This window comes from Salarias fasciatus, chromosome 15 (genome assembly GCF_902148845.1).
Source record: "Salarias fasciatus chromosome 15, fSalaFa1.1, whole genome shotgun sequence".
Classification (NCBI taxonomy): Eukaryota; Metazoa; Chordata; class Actinopteri; order Blenniiformes; family Blenniidae; genus Salarias; species Salarias fasciatus.
In genome coordinates, this window is record NC_043759.1 from 6,434,027 (window position 1) to 6,453,364 (window position 19,338).

Consider the following 19,338-nt stretch of genomic DNA (forward strand, 5'->3'; position numbering starts at 1 on the left):
GAGCACCAAACCGGTACAATCAGATTTAACCGTGGTAAAAAGAAGACGGATGATTTCAATAGTTTGAATGTGAAATATTAGCTGATGGATATTCAGCATTTGTTTGTTCTCCAGACGAGCGAAGACCCCACAGTTACAATAAACCGGAGCGGAGTTTCCCCGTCTCTCCAGGACTTTATGAGCCAATTTGTCTCTCGCTGTTGGACCTCTCCGTCTGCGGATGTACGGCCGATGACAGAGTGTTTCGACGCGGCGGTTATTGCTTCAACGTCACGCCCGTCTGGTGATCAATCCTGGAGTCGCAGCTGAAGCCGTTCGGTCGGAAGCTCAGAGCAATAACGCGTAAGACCCTCGCCAGCCGCTTTATGGAGTTAGCTGTGAGGAGCTCTGCTGTCAGATCTGCCTCCGCAGAGGTAATAAAGTTCAGTCTCAGCTTCAGACCGGAGGAAAAGTCCTCCGACTTCACTCTCGTCACAGATCAGGAACTGAACAGTGTTTGGCTGAGAGATGTCTCTAAAGCTGCAGCCGCACAAAAAAGAAGCAAAATTTTGGGCTTCGGTTTAAAATGTGTTAAATCCTTTTTTAGAACTACTGGCAGATGTGTTTTATTGCTTTACTGTACATCAGGGTTTCAAACTTAAGGCCCATAAGGCAAGAGGCTCCAATCCTTGGTGATACCCAGTGACCAAGCTTTTGCATTTTCTGGACATTTTGCACCAAAGAGTTTCATGAAAACCTGGATTTATGTTGACATTGTAGTCATTTTCAATGGCAATTGTTCCATTTTGTAAAAAATATCAACATTTTTATCGTCTGCACAACAAAGAAATACTGTAATGTTTACGTTTAAAGGTTATTAAGGCTTTATTTACCGATCCGGACCTCTGAAATTAAAATGGGACTGAATGTGGCTTCTGGAATAAAATGTGCTTGACACCCCTGAGCTATATATATAATAAAATCTGTTGGAAAACATTCTTGGTTTTTTTATTTCTTCATCCATAGTCTAAAAAAATGTCACTACAGGACTGAGTGCCGCCGTCCTACGATATAAACTCAGTGAGCATCCGACACGGCGTCGCTGTTCAGCACACGTGATCGAGCATTCCAGGTGGAAACCCTCAATCGTGTACAGTAATGAGGGGAAAAGGACAAGCTTTGGCGACGCCGGGAGCCAAAAGAGCAGAAGAAAAGGCTCAAAACAAGAAGGAAAGACCGAAAGCCGTAAAGGTTTAGATGAACGTTGAGGAACGAAGCGTAGCATGAACGCGTGACCTCTCTTCCTCCCTCTGTCTGTCTGTCTGTCTGTCTGTCCTGCGAGACGGAGGATTTCCATTCGTCTCCTCGGCAGGGGGGCACGTCTGTTGTCTCCGTGGAAACAGGCAGCCATTTTGGCTCCGCACTGGGAGGCTGATGGCGTAAATGCGGCTGCCATCAATCAAAGTGTGGCTCCCCATGGCGACAGGGTTCCTGATACAAGCTGCACAGTGCCTGTGTGTGTGTGTGTGTGTGTGTGTGTGTGTGTGTGTGTGTGTGTGTGTGTGTGTGTGTGTGTGTGTGTTCTCTTTGAAAATACACTCAACCAAGCATGTTATGTTGTACCTGAGTCACTTGTTTTTAAGTGACACTGAATTAAACCAAAATATCTTCAATGTAACATGAGTAAAACGTCTCCGGGGGGGTTTTTTCATTCATTTCCACCTTGTCAGCACATCGTCCGATTAGTCAGATTACCAAAAATAACCTGATTCCAAAGTTTCTTCTAGTTTTAAAGCACGGATTGAATGTTGAATATGTTTCCATTTAATAAACAATGTCTTTACTTTTTTTTTTTTTAAATCCTGAAAAATAACAGATTATTAAAGAAAAAAGTTGCATTTTTAATGTGTCCTCGTCTAAAATTAAGTTAATTACAAAAAAAAGTAATTTGATGAATTTTACTTAGTCAAAGAAAGAACAAAGCAAGGTCTGCAAAAAAAATGCTTAAATATCCTTAAACAGTGAATATGTGCAATAAAACAATTGGCTGAAACTATGTTTTACCTCCATGGAATATTTTAGTTGCTAAAATTAGTTTATTCCCAGAAATAATGAATAATATTTTAAAATAATTCCTGAACTCTAAAATCGTTGAACTACAGAAAATGTCTTTTATATGATTCAATGTAATCTAGGAAGAAAGTGCTGAACCTTCATCCACAAAACAATATCAGTTCAAAAATAAATATTATAATATATATATATATATATATATATATATACATACATATATATATATATATATATATATATAATATTTGTAAAATTTATTTATTTATTTTTTTAAATAAAAGAGTAGCTCAGGGAAACACACAATGAAAAATAAACAAAATGTATAAATTAAAAAAGAAGTGAGAGATTGTGACCTTGTGGTTTCAGGCTGCTTGATTTCCCCGGATGTGTTTCAGCTGCGTCTCAGTGTGTGACTGGCGGCTGTGCTTCATGTTGGGCTTCTCTTGATTGGAAAAAGACTCATTAGCACTAAAACGAGGAGACGAGTGTGGAGCGCGAGCAAGGCGGAAATCACAGGGACAGAACCAACAGGACGAACTGGGAGACCAGACACCCGGTAAAGGCCCAGCTGAGACCCGTTTAACTGTCAGGATCCACGATGAACCCAAAGAACAGACTCAGGCCGAGTCTGAGTTTATTTAAAAAGTAAGAAGACAATGGTATTTTACTGATATTTTACCATTTTCAGTAGTAACTGCAGACTTATTTTAATACAAGTTCCACATTCAGCCCAATTACATCATGACTGGTAAAATAGTGACATAATAACCTTTAAATTTTAAAGTTTTGCTTTGTTGTGATGGACAGTATCTCTGATGAAAATTTTATATTTTCACAAAAACCAAACAACTGCTGCAGAAAATGACTACAGTCTCAATATGAAGCCATTTTTCATGAAACCTTCTGGTGCAAAATACAGTGAAATGTCAAAAACACCTCTCCTACAGTCTGTTGCATTATGGGAGTTAGGATGGCTTTGAGGCTAATGCTAGTTTGCTAGCTTTCATGGCAGCATCTCAGCTCGGGTCTCAGTGCTGTGGTGTGTTCACCATGCTGAAGAAGTTAAGGATTATTGATTTTAAAAAGTCGGTATTTTCTTTGAAATTTGTACAATTTGCTTGGTGGCTTCACCTCGTTGGAGCCTCTTGCGGCCTGTTTTAGCCCGCGGGCCTTATGTTTGACTCCCCCGTTTTAGAGCATCTTCCTCCTGGGTCAGGTCTGACAGAGGGGGACGAGTTACTTCCCCATTTTTCAGGAAGAAAATTTGACACAGCTCATGTAAAGGTCTGAAGAAAGCCTCCCTGGCCATCCTTCAGGTTCTCCAGAGGACGTTTCCTCTGACCTGCTCAGAATAAACCTCACAGCAGTGGATCAGCTTCTTCTGTTCATACACTGTGTCTCTCTGCAGGACCGCTTCTCTCTCTCTCTCTCTTTTTTCTCCTCCAGATTTCTGCATAAAGAATGAGGAGAAGATTTGGAGCTGAATTAAGAAACACAAAGCCGGGGAGAGCAGCTGAGTCTGCAGGAGGCTGATTAACATTTAATACAAGTGAGAGACAGACAGACAGCGATGGAGCTGTCCGTGGTGCTGCAGGAATCCACTCCAGCTGACAGAAAGAAAGCAAAAACAACATCACAAGTCTAATTAGGATTCCCAGATAACCGTCTCTGAATGTATGAATGCTGATTGCCGTAAACATTCCAGTGTCGTTACAAATGAACGTGAGCGGAGGAACCTTGGCTGGATTTCTCCCGTCCTCTGTGACATTAAAGGGACGGTTCCTCCGAAATGCGGTTCCCGTCTCACGGGGAGGATTACTCAGCCGGTAAAGACGCTGCGTAACGTCTTCCGAGGGTCTGAGGGAGCTTGTGGAGGTTTGACAGCCCGATGGCGTCAAGAGGATAAAAGATTCTGAGCCAGCATGGAGGCTGCCGCTTCGACTTTTAATAAGGAAACTTTATCATCATCCATCCGTCACCTGCACTGCTCCATTTGTCTTTATCTGCTGGAGCTGCTGACTGTCAGCCCGATCCTCTAAAGGCCCGTTCACACGGCAATGTTTCAAGCTAAAACGCAACGTTTCAGAAAGGTTTGGGCTTTGGAAATGATGTATGTTTCCATGGCAACAGCATGACATGAGTCACAACACTCAGCGTTGTTATTGTCCATCTGCTGAGCATGTGCACAAGAACTGTTCATTGGAGCCGTGGTGCGCATGTCGCCATAGAGGCATTCCAGAAAAGTTGCGTTTTCCTCCGTTTCCACGGAGACAGAGTCGGAGGGTTTTCAACAAGTTGTGTTTTCAGCGACTTTCGCGGTTGTCGTGTAAACTACAAAAATTGTAACTATAAATTCTTTTTCCAAAATGAGGGTTCTGTGGGGATTAGACTGCTTTCTAAACTAAACAACCTGCTCAAAACTCTGTTTCCATGTTCATCAGCTTGAGTGGCTGAATGGTGCAAAATGTGTTGACTGATTACCGTATTCTCTCTAAGAAATGTGCAGCAGAAACTCATTCGCATAAGAAATCTGCAGGATAAAAACCCCAGTAAAGGCCTGCTAATGGAAAACATAATGCATTTCACTATATCTCTGCAGGCAGCAATGACACTTTGCATGAAATCTTGATGAAAACCTGATAAAGCAGCATTGTTTTCTGGTATTTCTATCCTTTTAAGTAGGAAAATTGTCAGGTGCTGCATTTCTGTCTTCAGAGCCAATTAAAACCACTCCTGCAACACTAAATCTCACATTTCACAAATTGATTCGGATTTTCTTTCATAATCTGACTTGACATTTGCATAGAAACTTGAAAGCTCTTTATTCATTTTGCCCTGGGTTTTGCCTCTCAGGCACTCTGCGGGCTCCCCACCAGGTTGAACGGATGCTCGCAGCCACAGTCCCATGAGCGCCCTGGATTATTTAAGGAGGTTACTGGTGCTGTGCGCAGCCTGCGAACGAGACTGCAGACTCCACTCGGAGCTGAGAAACGCTTTCTCCACCGCCGCAGATTCTGCTCCAATCATGTTTTCTATTTTTGTTTCTGGTGTTGAAGCAGACCTGGCGATGGATGGATTTCTAAGTTCTTCAGTGACGCTCCAAGAAAGGGTTAAATCATTGTTTCTTTTTTCTGAACTAAAATTAATTGTCATTTCTTTTTTATACCACTCGCCTCACACTCATTATCATCCTCAGTTTGAGTCCAGTTCATGCAGTAATTTCATCACTTGATTACATTTTATAATTATACTTTATTCAGTTTTTATATATAAAGTATGTAAATACACGGTGCATATGTTATGTTTGATCCTTGATGAGCACACTACTGAAAATCAATTTTATTTTTTCTGTAACGTTCAACCGTTCAATTACATGTATTAAAACTGTTTCTCACAGGCTGTTTTTCGGCATTCAGTGGAGGCCGCCTCACTCTCAGCCTGCACTTTGTATGATGTCAATGAAGACATTATTAATATTATTAATAATAATAATATCTCCTGTAAGAGCAGACTGAGTCAGACAGCAGGTTCTGGTCTCCCTGAAGCGAGCGAAGCGAAACACTTGATGCTGAGTGAAGAAATGAGCCAAAAGCCGGCTAATTTATGCAGAAATATGCAGCCGTGCGCCGGCCTGTGGCAGACCCCAGAGGGCTTCACTTTGGCTCCCTGTAATCAAGTGATACGCAGGGAGCGGGCCAACGTCTTCCGCTGCATTGTTAGCCGTGGCTGTTTGGGCAAATTAAGACCACAAATCCCATCAGCCCACCCCCTTCCAAACACACACACACACACACACGGCGCCCATCAGTCTTGAAAACGTCTGAATATGCCTGCATGCAGTTGCGGCGTCTGGAATGCTGCTGCTGCTGGTGGAGGCGTGTGGATGAAGACGTGGTGTGTGCAGGCAGGGTGTGTGTTTGGGATTCAGACCGTCTGCCTCGCCGGAGCTCAGGCTGCTGCAGACCTGAGCAGCATGTTAACAGCCAGCAGGCAGCTCGCACACCAGCGTCCCATTTCTGACGCACGCAGGGCCCAGAGGCAGAGTCAGACGGCAATAAAGTCCAGGCGCGGCGCTTAAATACGGTGTTGTTTTCATTTCACACTCTGATCACCTGTGAGAGGCTCAGACTGTACAGTAAGACCGGAGGTCCTGAAAACCTGCATCCTTATGCTGACAACACAGGATGGATGGACGGAGGGAGGGATGATTGGATAGTAAATAATATAATGATGGATGGATGATGGATAGATATGGATGGGTGGATGTGGATGGATGGATGGTAAACAGTGTAATGATGGATGGATGGATGATGGATGGATGGATGGATGGATGTGGATGGATGGACGGTAAACAGTGTAATGATGGATGGATGGATGGATGGATGGATGGATGGATGGATGGATGGATGTGGATGGATGGACGGTAAACAGTGTAATGATGGATGGATGGATGGATGGATGGATGTGGATGGATGGACGGTAAACAGTGTAATGATGGATGGATCGATGGATGGATGGATGTGGATGGATGGACGGTAAACAGTGTAATGATGGATGGATGGATGGATGGATGGATGTGGATGGATTGACGGTAAACAGTGTAATGATGGATGGATGGATGGATGGATGGATGGATGGATGGATGGATGGATGGGTGGATGGGTGGATAGATATGGATGGATGGATGTGGATGGATGGATGGATAGATATGGATGGATGGATGTGGATGGATGGACGGTAAACAGTGTAATGATGGATGGATGATGGATGGGTGGATGGATGGATGGATGGATGGTAAACAGTGTAATGATGGATGGATGGATGGATGGATGATGGATGGATGGATGGATGGATGGATGGATGGATGGGTGGATGGTAAACAGTGTAATGATGGATGGATGGATGGATGGATGGATGATGGATGGATGGATGGATGGATGGATGGATGGTAAACAGTATAATGATGGATGGATGGATGGATGGGTGGATGATGGAAGGATGGATGGATTAATGGATGGATGATGGATGGATGGTAAACAATGCAATGATGGATAGATGGATGGATGGATGGATGGATGCATCATAAAGCCTAAACACCTCCTCTCTGTTTCTGTATTTCCTGCTCATCCTGTTTCAGTCCCGTTTTTATGAATTAACCCTCTTTTTTCTTCCTCTCTGCTCATTTCTCTTCCTGCTCTTCTCCCTGGATTGAAACTCGTCTTCCCTTCACTTCCTCCAACTCCAAACTTTTCCTCCTGGTTGTGTTTTCAGATATTTTCCAGCAGGTTCCTCCTCTCCTCCTCCTCCTCCTCCTCCTCCGGTGTTTCCTCAGATGCCCTCGATTCCTCGCCTCTGTCGCCGTCTCCTCCCTCGTTCTCTCGTCGTGTCGCTCCTCTCCCTCGCCGCCTCTTCCTCCCGCCGCTCTCGTCTCTTTCTCTCTTTCCCTTCTCGTCTCTCGCTCCCTCCAAACCGCCACGTCCGTCCTCTCCTTCGTCTCCCTCCTCCTGTTTCCTGCATTTTGAAACATCAGCGCTCGCAGCGGGCCGCCGAGCCACCCGCAGATTCTACCCACAATTCACCTCTCCTCATAATGAGGACGCCGGGCCCTGGCGGTGCCGAGTTCAAACGCTGAAAGCTGCAATTAGAAGAAGTTTATGAGTCCGTTTTGGTGAAGAGGTGAAAGCGGGGCTTTGCCGTTTGATGCTGCAGTCGGCTGAGTGTTTTTCTTCTCGTGTGGACCTATAATAATAATGAAAAAAAAACCTTTCTATTCTGTGATAACGCCGACACGAGGACTGCCGATCGGTCAGTTCAGAGCTCCGTCACTCTCTCGGTGAGGACGCACAGCGATTACTAAATTCGGTCTAATCAGTCCAGATTTCATACACCGTCCTTTCAAAATAAGGGCTGGACACTCCGGCCCTCCGAGGTCCAGAACACATAACTGGACTTCATGGTGAAAAGAAATCCCAAACATCAACTGAACACTAAACGTCGACTAAAATCACAAACATCAGCTGTAAAGAAAAGAAATCAACACGTGTGTTCACAGAGCTGCAACTTCAGATACATTTACTGCAGTTTCTTAAAACATGTTATTTCTTTTTACGTTGGTTTGAGCCTCGTTTACACGGTAAGGTCTTCAACTTTTGCTACGTTTTCGGTGTTTGGAGTCACTGATATCCCAGCTCTTCCAAAACTGCTGCCAAGGTGGAACTTTTTGAAAATGCTTCAACTCTTTCTCCATTCAAATGGGGGAAAATGCAACTTTTAGAAAACATTCCACCTCTGTCACCATGGAAACATGGGAAGACGCAACTTTTAGAAATACTGAACCACCACCTCTATGGAAATTAAGGAAAATTCAACTTTTAGAAAACATTCCACCTCTGTCTCATAGAAACAGGGGAAAATGCAAGTTTTTGAAAACATTCCACTTGCGCCTCATTGAAAACGGATCAAAACTCTTTTGAAAGCCGGCTGGAGCACATGCACACCAGCCGTAGTAAACCGTTCCTCTGCACATGCATGAGTAGATGGACAATAAAAACAATGGCAGCCAAACTCATAAAGGACCTTAAACTGAACACAGACTTTGGCAGTGCTGTTTACAGCCACTTAAACACATCGCAAGCCATTCCAACGTTAATACACACACTTGAACTCAGCACAGATTGTCCCACTGCTGGGAAAGACACCTGAACTCACCACAAACCGCCTTTCACGAATCAAACGGTTGGTCAAACATGACAAAAACACACAAATGGTTGCATGGATTTGCAAAGAGACATTATCATATTGGGAAAACACTACATTCAACCGTTTTTACAGACTCGATCCAAAATTCGTATTGTACCTGTGAAAGAGGAGAGTGGATGCATCAGCTGGAGCACCACTCACACACAATCGCACCATCAAAACTGTTTGTTCTTTTCCGGGGTAATTGCTGGTGTTGACTTAATGCTTTTGTATTTTTTTATTTTTTTTTTTTTGTTTCTGAAAGCCCGCATTGATTTACGTCTGCCAAGCGCCGGCTCTCCTCGCCATTTTAATGCTAACGACAGCTAGCGGCGCGCCGCGAAGCACACGAACGGGCCGAGCAGAGTTTTAACTGCCCGATAAATAACGCGGGCGCGGACTCATCCGTCACGTTAAGGATTCTCGGGCGACTTTCCGAAAGAGACGCGGATGACGGCGCGCCGGCGCGCAGCTGGAGGCGTCTGTGTTTATGTTCACACATAAGGGACATTATAGGCGCCTGGGTTACTGAGGCGGGGGTGACGGCGGCTCCGGCAAACAGATGCAGACCGGCTCTCTCTCCTCCGGAGCTCCATCTGTGTAACGACATCTCACACTTGGTTAGGACTCTGCTGCATAATTAGAGCTCTGGCAGCTGATGGATGGCACTGCAGCACCTCCACCCCCACGACCTTGGCCTCACCTCGACCAGAGCCGGAGTCTGGAGAGGTTCGCACACGGTCTGTTTCCCGGCTCGGGGGAAGGGGGAGGGGGCGCACGCCCATCGCCACGTTCAGTACAGACGGCTTTGTTCGGCTCAGAACGAGCGCCAGTCGAACAATCCGAGCCACGATATGCAAATCTGAAGCGGCGGTTGTCGTCATGGGAAGGGTGAGTGAATCAACCAGCATGAGAACCACGGTGATCTGGCGGGGAAAGACACAATCCTCCCCTTCACGCTGGAAAACCACACTCAGAGACGAAGCAAAAAAAAACAAAGTATAGCCAGCTGTTTCTTTTCCAAAAGGTTCAATCAGCCCGTCTCGCTGTCTGCTGCCAAAATGGTGCTCAGAGCAACTTTTCAAAAACACTCCGACTCTGACATCATGTAAACGGAGCAAAATGAAAGTATTTGAAAACAGTCGAGCTCAGTCTCCATGTCGATGGTAGAAACGCTGCTACTGCACAAAACTCTGCAGACGGAAATAGGAAATAGACCTGCTCAGCAAACGGAGAGGAAGAACAGCGTTTTCCTCCACAGTGTCTGGACTCTCAGTCCAGATCCTCCTGGTCCTGGTCCTGGACTCAGTCCAGATCCTCCTGGTCCTGGTCCTGGACTCAGTCCAGATCCTCCTGGACTTGGTATTTTTAGAATTGACAGCCTTAATAACAATCGGATTGTTCACTGTAGCATGTGTGTGTCCTTTCATTACAAAAACAACCAACAGCACCCACTAGTGGCCCAACACACCAACTGCATCGTTTTCAGCGTTTTTGTGGCGTTTTTACACGAGATGTCATGTAAATGAGGTGAGCCTACTGAGTTGAAATGGAAATCTAAAACGACTCTCAATGTAAACGTTGCATTCTGTGAGTTAGCGTGTTTAGTCAGTCCGCTTAGTTTTTTTTATTTATTATTATTCTATTGAGGTTAGTTGTTTAAAAATCTTTACACTGCAGATTTTTAAGAGGAAAAATTTCCAAAATTTTCAGTTTTGTCTTTCATAACCATTTTGTCTTCCACAACCTGTGGAAGCCGTGAGCATCCTGAACCAGTCAGTCGGTATCGTCACATTAACTACGCATCATTTCACAGGTCATCGGACTGTGGGAGGAAATCGACGTGTCCTCATAACATTCATGGGTGCACAGGAAGAACATGCAAACCCAAGGGGCTGAACTGGGAATTGTCTACTTCTTAATTCTGTTATTTGACATTTGAACAAATCTTCACTTTCATCATATTTTTAACAAAATATTTTTTCCCCAACAATTTATCTTTTTTGAAATTTTATTTTTGAACTCTTTCTCACAGTTTGTATATTTCCTTATCTGTCTTTTAACCCATTTTTATTCTTTCTTCTTCTTTTTTTAAAGTTATTCTGACAGTTGATTTTTTGTCAGATTTGCTTTTGTCTTTTTCAACATGTTGACTTTATTCCTAGCATATGATTTAAATATTATCAGAATTTTGACATTTGAACATTTGAATCTTTCTAACCTTTTTCCTGGTCAGCTTTTTTTTTTTGCCATTTATTTCATTTTTCAAATTGTACTTTCGATATAGAAGTTATTGACATTTCCCTTTTTGTTATTTAATCTATTTCCTTTTTTGTTTTTTTTTTATCCTTTTTACTTTTTCCTTTTGCTATCTTTTACAATTGTTTCCTTTGTCTCCAGCTTGTTTTGGTTTTTCCTCTTTTGTCCTTTTATCTCACCTTTATTTGAATTCAGTGTCATTGTTTATATTTTTGGTCTCTTTTTTTACAGGCCAATATTCTTTACCTTTTTGAAACTTTTTAATTTTATTCTAAATCTTTTTCCTTTTCTTTAAGTTCATTTTTGAGATTTCATTTAATCCGGATTTTTTTTTTTAAATGTTTTTATTACTAATATGTATTCTTGGCATTAATTTACATTTCAGTCTTTTCATCTTTACATTTTCATTTTTTTCTCTCTAAACTTTTGACATGTTGACTGTGTTTTGACGATTTGCCTTGAATGTTGTTATTTACTCTATGTGCCTCTCCTTTCACCTTTTCTTTCTGACACTTTGGGGTTTTTCTGGGCTCCTCCAGCGGAGGAAGCCGTGGTGTGTTCAGGAACTCTCTCCGGCGTCGGATCAGTAATTGCCGCTGTGATGAGTTCTGGTGGCAGCAGGAAGAGATCATCGCTGTGACTCATCCGTGCTCCTGAAAGTTTTTTGGGGGGGAAGCGTGCAGCTCCGTGACACAGAGGAATTAGACATATTAGACTCTGCACACACGCAGTTCTTCTTCCTAGTTGGATCCATTTATTGCCGGTGTGGGTCTCATATAATCCGTCTGCGGCGGAGAGCAGAGCGTCCCCAGACTGGGGCTGTAATGAAGGACTGATACATTTAACACGAGGCGGAGTGTAATTAAACCCACCCAAACAAATATTACCCAATGATTCAAACTCTTAACGAACTCCGCGTCGTCGCCGTCCCGGAAACTTCTGGCGGTTTTCAGGCAGAGTCCATGAATAGTCAATAAGTTCGATGTATTTCCATAATGAGTTTTACTTTCAAGCAGGAAAGGGATTTTTTTTTTATTCTTTTTTTTTTTTTTTTTTTTTAATCAGAGTAGGCGTCATGATTTTCAAATGCTGGAAATCTCATTTTGGGAGTGAAACTTCAGGGAAGGCAGCGATGGCTGCAGGGGCGCGGAGCCGGCCAAACTTTCCGCCGGGGCGCGGATTGATTCCTGCGTCTCTGTCCGCGATGCAAATCAGCAGGGAGAGCAGATAATGAAGCCCCCGATGACGGCGGGCTGCCAAACCCCTGATAAATACCCTGATTGGTGAGCGGTGAAGGGAAGCATTGATCAGGGCGAATGAGGTCTGTGGTGCCTTCACTGACCCCACACTCTGGGCTCTGGGACCCCTTCAGGGGACGTGGGAGATTACAGCCGTCGGATTTAAATATGCACATGAAAAGAACATGTTCAGGATCTATTTCAGGGGCGTCAGACTCGTTTTAGTTCAGGGGCCACGTCCAGCCCAGCTGTGCTGCAGCGCAGAGGATGAAAACACAGCAGAATAAAAAATATTAATTCATCCCAGAGGGGAAATTCTTTAGGTCGCAACAATCACAGCATATTAACTTACGGATATTTAAATATTTTCCGTAATTCTACTGCCAAAATGAGGGAAAATTACAGATTTTTGGTCTGAGATGAGCCAATTTTATCAAATTGTGTCTTTTTTTTTTTTCTTTTTTTTTGGTGAGTCTTCAAATATCACTGCAGTTTTACCTCAATAAACTTTCTCCAGAATCATCACAGAAAGTCATTACCTATAAATCTAAATGAGAGATAAACCTGATCTCTAAATCAGGGATGTCATATACATTTCAGTTCAGGGGAAAGATGTAGTTTATTAAATCCGGCGTCAGTATTATTATTATTATTAATATTATCCGACCTCTTGCACGTTCTCATTTCATTGATTAACAAAAAAATAGAGCCAGAGGAAAAATCTCAGTATCTGTCTCCAGTTGAGTGTTTACTTTTAGAAAAAAAACGAAAAAGTGAATAAACTGCAGTCCTGAAGGGAAATAAAGACGTCTCACTATTCGAGGCTTTTCACATCCGTTCAGCTAAAACACTTTAAATATATCAGGCTCTAATCTACACTGACAGTAATCTGGTGGTTTGATCATTTATGTTTAGCTGAAACAGAAGCTGATTAAGCACATCTTTCATTTTGTTGAGTAAAAATGTTTTTAATGTGTGATTCTGAATTTACACACATCCAGTAATAATCAGATTCATGACTTTATCTGCCAGAAGGGTGATTTTTTTTTTGTTCTTGTGTTATTTTGAGATTCTCACAGTTTAACAGAAACTGTTTCCTCTGCTTCTTTATTTCCTGTTGAAATGAACTGAAACACATGTCGACTCTGTGAATTTAATCTTCTTCTGCTTCGATCCGGCTCTGATTATCGGCTCCGTCTTCTGGTGAATCTCGTAAATCTTTCTGCTCCTACTATTGATCGAAGTGTTATTTTCCAACGAAACATTGAGCGTCGGACTTTAACTTCATTTCAAGCACCTGCATTAAAAAATAAAACCCTGGAAAACCCACAGCTGGAGGTTTGAAGCAGGAGAGGTCAGACGGCCCGGAGTGAAACCCGAAGCTTCCCGACCAGATCATGTCAAGGTCACAGAGGTTAAGCGGTTCGTTGGTCCCGTCGTCCATACATCCATATAACCGCCGGCGGCGGCGAGTGTTAATGCAGCACATATATTCAGACAATAACAGCAACGAAATGCACAAACTACTCATCATCGAATAATGAAAATGAAAACTGTTGAGATTCAAGAAAAAAAGAAAAGAAAAGTTTGACAATTAGTGGTAAACGTTTCACGTCCATTTTACACGACGACAACGACTCTTTCAAGTTAAAACCAAAACTTCAGGTTTCAGTGTCTGTTTCCATGACAACGGTCAGGGTCACTGAAAACACTCCAAACTTTTTCCTTTTTTCTTCTTTTCCCCACTTTATCTTTTTTCTTAGTTCCATTTTTCTCCTATTTTTTTCCTTTTTCCTTTTGTCCTTTTATTTTTTTCCATTTTTTCCTTTAATTGATCTTTGCTTTTTTTCACCTTCATAATCATTCGTCTTTCCTTTTTTCTCACATTCATTTCAATTCACTGCCATTCTTGTTAATTTAGCCTCTTTATCTTTACAGGCCAATATGTCTTGATTTTTAATTCTTTCCAACATTTGAGTTGATTTTATACATTTCTATCATTTTGTGAGTTTACTCCTGACATTTCATTTATCACTGAAATTTATTAATAAATAATGTTGAATGAAATTGTTTATAAGTTCAACAACTAATAACAAGATTTTCTCATCCAGTTTCCGAGGACGATGCTTCCAAGAGAAGAGACAAAACTTCTGTTGTGTTTTCTGAGTCTGTTTCCATGACGACAGTGACGTCGGTGAAAATGCCACTTTTTGAAAACGGCTCCCAAGTGAAACATTTTGAAAATGTGGCAGCTCAGTGGAAATGGGGGGAGTGCACAACTTTTTCGAAAAGCTGCTCCTGCACATGCAAACTGTAGCAAACAGATCAACGGCACCAACTGGTGGCCAAACACACAAACTGCATAGTTTTCAGTGTTTCTGCCGTTTTCGTTGTTATCATCCAGCTGCTGAGCATGTGCAGAGCGACTGTTCACAGTAGCCATGGTGCACTGCAGAAAAGTTTTATGTTTTTCCCCCTATTCTCAGGGAGACTAGACTCAGATTGTTTTCAAAATGTTGCGTTTCCTCCTGTTCCAGAGTCACAAAGCTGAACCTTGAAAGCAAGTTTTTGGCATGCAGAGGAAAACCGGAGCCTCCAGAGAAAAGCCACACATGCACGGGAAGAACATGCAAACTTCCCTCTGGGGTGTAACCCTGACCACTCCTTCGTTCACACAGAGCGGCGCCAAAACGTGAGTCAAAGTGTGATCACCAGCACAGGCGGCTGAGTGAAATCCTCCCTGCTCCGAGCCTCTTTTTTCCCCGCCGTCTTCCGAATGCCGCAGCCTGGCGGAGGAGACGGGGGAGGTGGGGGAGCCCGGCTCAGACAGCTGTCATGGAAACAGATGCCACTTTGCTCATCTCGCTATCTTTGATTGTGACTCCTCGCGGGCCCACCTACGTTGACGGCGGCGGCGGCGTGCTGAGCCGACGCTTCTCCTTGATGCCGGAGGAGACGGGAAGGGAGCCAGCCTCCGGATTGGATGTGGGAATCATTTTCATGTCTGGCGGAGGAGAGCGGGAGTCGGGCTCGACAGGCTGAAATCATTTCAATAACGACGCTTCAATTATTTAGAGATAATTATATTATTCTATTGCTCTATGCTAACCTGAAGAACAGCGTTTAATATCAGGAAATTTAACTCTCGCTCCAAATAGTTAAACATGAGCGATATCAACAGTTTTGTGAGGCCTTGTTAACGCCACGATCAGTTTTGAATCTTCGTTTCAGAAAAGTTTAGCTTTTACACAGAAACGCTTTGAAAACGTCGATGCACTTTCAGTACCTGTCTCCGTCCCACACAATGACAAAAATAATAATCCAGAATAAGTTGATTTCATCGACATCAAGGCGAAGAAACATTTGTCAGAAAAATGTGAAATGTCTTATTTGAAGCATTTAATATGCCGATGATGATCCGTTCTAAAATAAAGATGGGTGTTTCAAATTTGTTCATGTTTACACCACTCTGGTAACCATCAATGTTATTTTTCATCTCTGTATCCACGGCAGTCTCCTCCCAGATGTTTCGTTTCTGTTGGAAAGTTCTGATCAACAACTGAATGATTGGTTCTGATGATCTTCGGCTGATCCGTGGCTCCTCCGGGCTTCAGCTTTGGTTTCCTTCACTGACAACTAGAACTCATCAGAATTCAGTAAAATCAACATTCAGAGGTAAATAAGCCTGTTCTGAGAGTTTCCATCTGCTTTTCTCTCACCATCATGTTTCTGCTGTTTTAGATTTCATAAAAAAATTTTTTTTAAACAGTCTGACTCTACCCAGAATGCACTCAGTCTAATCAGTGTGTGTGTGTGTGTGTGTGTGTGTGTGTGTGTGTGTGTGTGTGTGTGTGTGTGTGTGTGTGTGTGCCTGACCCGATATACACCTCACACCTTTCAAAGTTTGATAAATTTACGGGATTTGAGCAGTTTGATTTAAAATAAAAACCTTGATATGTGAGGAAGCGGTTGCCTGTTGAGTGAAGTTTGCGTTCTCTGCTGCCGCGTCCTTGGCTGAAGCGGAATAAAGCTGAGAGTGAAGTTTAATCGACTCTTCTTCTACTTTTTCCTCTTCCAGCCTGTGCGGCTGAACTGCAGTCCTCCGGTTAGCTGGACTGTCTACCTGTCCGTGTTTGACCTTCGCCCTGCGCTCGCTGAAAGGCCAGAAGTTCAGGAAGTCGGACCGAGTCGGACGAGACCCCGGCGACTCCGAGAGGCGCTCGGCAACTCGACAACTCCGACACGGGCGTCCCGACTCGGCCGCCGCCTCGTCGATCTGGATGTGACGTCGGTGAGAGCGAGGCGGAACCTCGGTGACCGGACGCGACCGGAACCCACTCTGAGCGGCTCGGCTGCGGCGGCGGCGAGTTTTCCAGCGCCGGGCCTGGTTTCTGTCGAACGTCGACGCGAAGTTTTCCGTCTTTCTGCAACCCCGACACACACACGCGCACGCACACACACACACTGCGAGCACTTTAACGAACATCCCCCGCTCGGTGTCAGACGGTTTGCGGTGTCAGAGAGTTCTTCAACCCTGGCAGAACATTCTGGTTTATTTTAGACACCGCTGGTCTAAAAATTGACAAAACCTCTAAGTGAAGTGCGAGCAGGATGCTTCTAATGTCTGGTTTTGTTAAGTTTCTCTGGCGGTTCGCTCGGTCTTCCTCCCCTCCAGCGGGGCAGCGGCGGACTGATGCCAGGGCTCCGTCTGCCGAGGAGGCATGAGTGTGTGCGTTGAGGAGGAGTGCTGAAGAGGAGGTGAAGCTGCTGCGGGGTGACCTCTGACCTTCGGAGGCGCTCTCTCTCAGACTGGGCTGCCTCCGGCGGGGTCGCCGGGCCCCACGCTCGCCGCGAGGCAGCGGTCGGGGTCAGAGCGAGGAACCCCGAGCCTCCGTCCTGCCGTCTCCAACATCGACGCCGACCGATCGACCGGCTGCAGCAGGACGAAGGAGGAGGAAGAGGAGGGAAGGAGCGAGGGGTGAGTCTAATTTCTCTTTCTCTTTATTGCCATCAGCGGAAAATGAAGATTTTTTTTTTTCCTCACACACGGACAAAGTGTGCGCAGAAGTTTCAGGCACTTCAAGTGTTTTTTGAGCGGAATCCGTCAGGCGGGCAGCATGATGGAGGCGTAACTCAGCCGAAACTCATCCTGCAGCAGGACGAGCGGACGCTCGCTTGTTGGCGTAGAATGTAATCAGTAACTTAGTCTTTATTACTTAAATAAAAAAATAATGCACCAAATAACTTCAAGATTACTTCACCAGCAAACATAAAAACAAAGACAAAGCCAAATATAATGTGTCATCCTCTCAGTGTAGTGACGACTCTACAATACATGCTGAACTCTGTGTGCTCAGCCCAAAATAAAACCAACAACATGACATCTTGTAACCTCTGACTTTCCTTCTCTCTGACTCAGGATCAGCTCCATCAGTTCAGCAGCACCAGGAGCCGGATTGACGGTGTTAAGAGACATTTATATTATACACTCAATCTGCTGTGTAGCTGCGCTGCTGCAGTGAGGAGCAGGGTTTGTGTTCAGGTATGCCATGCTCAGTGTTTTTTAAAGAGTTCAGAGTTCATTCATTCCTCAGTGACAGAAGGTAACGTGCAGTAATAAATCCTCCATACAGGCTGAAGATATTATTGCCTCCATCAGAGTTAGGTTGTGGTGAGGATGCGGTTCTCAACAGGTTAGCAAGTTAATAAAACTTTAGCTTCACTGTGAGTTCAGGTGTGTATCATACCTCCAGATGTCTTCGGGTCGAGTCCTTGGATGTTGAGAGAACTTTCACAGCTGGGAGGCAGAATTTACATCGTACAGAGAAGCTATGGGCCTCCTATGAATTAAATACAAAATAATGTCTAAGTTTCCAGCCAGAGAAAGAGTTTCTCTCCCTGGGAGCAGCCATGACTCCAGCAGCAGGTGGTAAAATCCATGGAAACGCGGGTTGTTTCGTTCACTGTTAGACCTACAACAGCAGAGCGGGAGGCTGCTCCAACATGGCGGCCGATGCCGCCTCTGTTCTGTATAGATCTCCGGCGTCGGGGCTGTGCCGTAAAGTGTGGTAAAGTGCGGTAAAGTGCCCTTAAAGTGTCACAATATGTGAATACGGTGCGTTTTTCTGTTGTTATTCAGGTATCTTCCGTCTGATTTTCAAACGTAATTCCCGTGTACATGACAACAATTCAAAACGGAAACGATGTCCGTTTATAAATGCTGAAAACAGTGTAGCTAGCATGTTGGACCTCTGTTGGGAGCTGTTGGTTGTTTTCAAATTAAAACCATACAAACGCTGTAAACCAATAACTAGTATGTGAACATTGTGGTGGACTACAAGGTGCACATTGTTTTCCTTCGTTTTATTTGCAGTGCTATTTGTTTAAGCAGTCTAATCGTACTTTATATAGTTGCAGTGATGTTTGTTTGCACAAAGACTTTTGCACCTTATTTGAACTGTAACTGGAACTTTAACAGTGTCGTTAAAGTAACGATCTGACATGATTGCATGGGTAAACGGCGCAGTCTCACAGAGGATTTCCCATTAAAAAAGAATATTATAAGATAGAAGTATAACGACCAGAAGATGGCGGTAGTGTGACCAACAGGACGCAAGCTGCCGTATAACATCATAGAAGAAGAAGACTACACACATGAGCTGCAGGGGGCGGAAAGCAAAGAGCTGGAAAGAGTTTTAAGATATTTTCTTAAAATACAAGTAATGTGGGTCCAAAAAGCTTTCGTGACAGTGTTTTCATTCTGTTCATTCTGTTCTTTCCCACGTGACTGAAAAGTGAAAGCAGGCTTTTGAAAGAAGTAGCGGACACCCTCACACTGCAATGCATGATGGGAGACGCGAGCTCGGCGTTTTAATTCAAACTTTAATCATCTGTTCTTAATGTCCACTGAGCCACTTAATGTCCGGGGTGTATTTCAAAGGAAACAGTCTGATGTAGCTGGTGGTGTTGTGGAATTTGGTGTAAGTGGTCGCACCGCGAGTGAGATGTGTGTGCGTGAGAATGGGGCGGGTGGGCATCAACATTTACAGTT

The 19,338-nt window shown here is 43.9% G+C and overlaps 1 long non-coding RNA gene across 1 annotated transcript; it reads left to right on the forward strand.

Annotated features, from left to right (window-relative positions):
• The first annotated feature begins 2,871 nt into the window (after positions 1-2,871).
• Positions 2,872-13,876, forward strand: LOC115401585 (uncharacterized). The gene is made up of 3 exons (XR_003932963.1): positions 2,872-2,977; positions 12,900-12,904; positions 13,864-13,876. It is a non-coding gene; the product is annotated as an uncharacterized LOC115401585 (long non-coding RNA).
• The last annotated feature ends 5,462 nt before the right edge of the window (positions 13,877-19,338 follow it).